We start from the raw sequence: 3,513 nt of genomic DNA, 5'->3' as shown, positions 1-3,513 counted from the left end.
GTTAATACTGATTGTCAACTTGATTGGATACAGAATCAGCCAAAAGACAAGGCTCTGGGAGGCCTGTGCAGGTGTATCCTGGAATGATTAGCTGAGGAGAGACTCCTCACCACACTGGTGGCATCTTCCAGTCAGGAGCCCAGTCAGGTAGTGGAGACGGGGCTGTCTCTCTTTGCCTGCTAGCCTTTTCCCCTTGCTGGTGAGTGCATCTACACTGTTGATATCACTACAGCTTCCATCCTTTACTGACACCAGAAACAGCTTCTCTGGCATTCCAGTGTACATGTTTGTGTGTGATATGTTATGCTATGTGTGTGCATGTATGGTGTGTGTTGTATGTGCATGTATGTGTGGCATGCACATGTGTGTGAGGCATGTATGTATGTGTGGTGTGTGTGCATGTGGGATGTGGGGAGGTTGTGCATGTGGGATATGTGTTTGTGTATGGTGTGTGGGCATGTGGGCATATGGGGTATGTGGGGGGTGTCTATGGTATGCATGTCTGTGGTGTGCGTGCATGAAGTATATGTGTGTGTGTGGCATGTGTCTGTGTATGGTATGTGTATGCATGTATGTTCACATATATGTATATTCAAATCTAGGTTTCACACTTGGGAGAAAAGCATGATGGGTACCATTCTGAGTCTGCATCGTGTCACTTAACATGATATGTCCAGTTCTGTGTGTTTTTCTGAAAATGACATAATCACGTGCCTTATGACTCTGTTCTGAATGAAATCCTCTTGTGTGTATGTGTGTGTCACACTTTCCTTACACATCCATTAGTGCATATCTAGGCTGGTTCCTCTACTTGGCTGTGTGGATGGTGCTGTCCTAACATGGCGAACAAGTGCCTCTCGTGCTGATGTCCAATGTGCTGTGCCGACTTCAAGGGTATACCCAGGCTCTCGGGTAGCTTGGTTTTTTATTTAGGGATGAGCCTCCGTGGCTGCTGCTCCGTTTTCTACTCCCACTCGCAATAGATGGGTGCTCCCTCTAGAGGGGAGGAGTGCTCCCTCCTCCCCACGTGTTGTCTGCCTGACCACAATCATCCTGACTGAGATGTGTCCGGTTTCCTTTCTGTTGCTGTGGTGATAAAGCACTCCGGCTGAAAGCAGCTAAGAGGGGGAAAGGGTTACCTGAACAACACGGCAGGTTCACCATCGGGGGAAGGCAGGGAGAGCTCAGGCAGGGCAGGGCGAGCTCAGGCAGGGCAGGGCGAGCTCAGGCAGGGCAGGGCGAGCTCAGGCAGGGCAGGGCGAGCTCAGGCAGGGCAGGGCGAGCTCAGACAGGGCGAACTCAGGCAGGGCGAGCTCAGGCAGGGCAGGGCGAGCTCAGGCAGGGCAGGGCGAGCTCAGGCAGGGCTAGGGAGTAAGACAGCTTGGCAGCTCCCTCGAGCCAGCCTTTAGCTAGCCAGCTTCTGTGTAGATCCAGGACCACTTGGCTAAGGAATGGCGCCGTCCACAGTGGGCGGGCCACCACTGCATCAATCACTGATCCAGAGAATCCCACGTAGACGCCCACGGGCCAATCTGACCTGGCGTTCAGCTGAGACTCTCTTCTCAGGTGACTTCGGGCTGCATCAGGTTGACAATTAAAGCTAAGTGAGACAGAAGGAGCAGAACTAGCCAAAGAATGCTGCTTTGCTTTCTCCCGAGAGCTAAGGGAGAACGATACGTGCGTATCTTGAGACCTGTTTGTTCAATAATGGTTTGGGTTGTTTTGTTGTTACTTTTTAAGTTTCTTGTACATTTTGGATATTGATCTTTGCTGTCAGCTGTATACTTGGAAGCGTTTCTTCCACTCTTTAGGTTCTTTCCCACTCAGAGGGGAACCTTTGTAACGCCATGCGATCCCACCGACATCCTCGCTGATAGTTCTGAGCCCCTGGACTCAAGTCCCGTGCTTCTGATTGGTAGTGTCTCCTCTAGCAATAAGAATTACTTTTAATAGTTATATTAGTCAATGTGTGAATGTGTGTGCGTGAATGTGTATGAGTGTGGGGGGGTGAGAGTATTGTGTGCACGTGTCTGTGTGTGTGTGAGTGTGAGCATGTGTGTGCATGTGTGTGAGCATGTGTGAGCGTGTGTGTGTGTGTGTGTGTGTAAGTATGTGTATGAGTGTGTGAGTGTGTGTGAGTACGTGAGTATTCCAATGTGTGTGGGTGTGTGAGAGTATGTGGGTTAGTGTGAATGTGTATGTATGCATGTGTGAATGTGTGTGTATATGTGTGTAGGAGTGTGTGAGTAGGAGTGTGTGGCAGTGTGTGAGTGTGTATGAGTGTGTGTCTATGTGTGGGTGTGTGAGACTATTATGTGAGTGTGTGAATGATTGTGTGTAGGAATATGTGTGATTGTGTATGAGTGTGTGATAGTGTGTGTGTGAAAGTATGTGAGTGTGTAGGAGTTTGTGATACTGTGTGAATGTGTATGAGTGTGTGAGTGAATGTGTGTTTCTTTGTGTGTGTATGTGTGAGAGTATTGTGTGAGTGTGTGTAGGAGTATGTATGTATATGAGTGTGTGATAGTGTTGTGGGATGTGTGTGTGTGTGTGTGTGTGTGTGTTAGTGAAGATTTAATCCAGGGCCTTGAAGATGCTAGGCAGGTGCTCTAGCACTGAGATGCAACCCCAGCCCCAATCAGCTTTTATGATGGTAACTACACTTGTCAAACCTGAAAGTCACACAGCTTCTAAGGCAAACTTCTGGAATGTTCTTTAATGCGCTTCATGTAGCATTAGTTTACAGTAACTTTTCTTGCTGACTCTCAAGGCCAGTCAGTGTTGATGACAGATAAGAACCACGCCTTTACGGGACCTTTGAACTAATCAAAGCCTTGGAGTATTGCCAAGCATTCCTGATTCTAGTTCCTTTGTTTTTAGAGCGTATATGAGAATCTTTGTGGCTCTCCCCACAGCAGTTGGGGAAAATCTAGGAAAATTTTGGAGTGAAAGTCATTGTAAGAGTTTATTCTGAGTGTGGGGCTCATTTAAGGAAAGGTAATATAAAATAAACACTATTTGAGGAGAAAAATGTGAATGAACAAGAAAAACAAAACAGAAAAAATAGTTCAAGGTTAGAGAGATACCACCAGGCCTGACAACCTAAATTCAATCAACCTGACCCACACGGTGGAAGAGGGAACCAATGCATGTGCACTGCAGTGTATGTACAAACACACATGCGGACACACACACACACACTCACACACACACACACACACACTCACAGAAGAATAAACATAAAAGGGAAAGAAAGTTCAAAGCTGTGGCAAATGCACAAAACATTATTAATAGACTATCAAGTGTGCTTTAAAAATTAACTCTGTGTTTGTGTGTGTGTGTGTGTGTGCACATGTGTATGTGAGTTGCATGTGGAGACCAAAGAAGGATGCAGGTGTCCTGCTGAGGCACATCCCACACTGTACTTTCCACGCTGTTCCTTTGAGATAGGATCTCTCTCTCTCTCTCTCTCTCTCTCTCTCTCTCCCTCCCTTTCTCTCCCTCCCTCTGAAC

This window comes from Apodemus sylvaticus, chromosome 19, assembly GCF_947179515.1.
Source record: "Apodemus sylvaticus chromosome 19, mApoSyl1.1, whole genome shotgun sequence".
Taxonomy (NCBI): Eukaryota; Metazoa; Chordata; class Mammalia; order Rodentia; family Muridae; genus Apodemus; species Apodemus sylvaticus.
Note: the sequence above shows the minus strand (reverse complement) of the source record.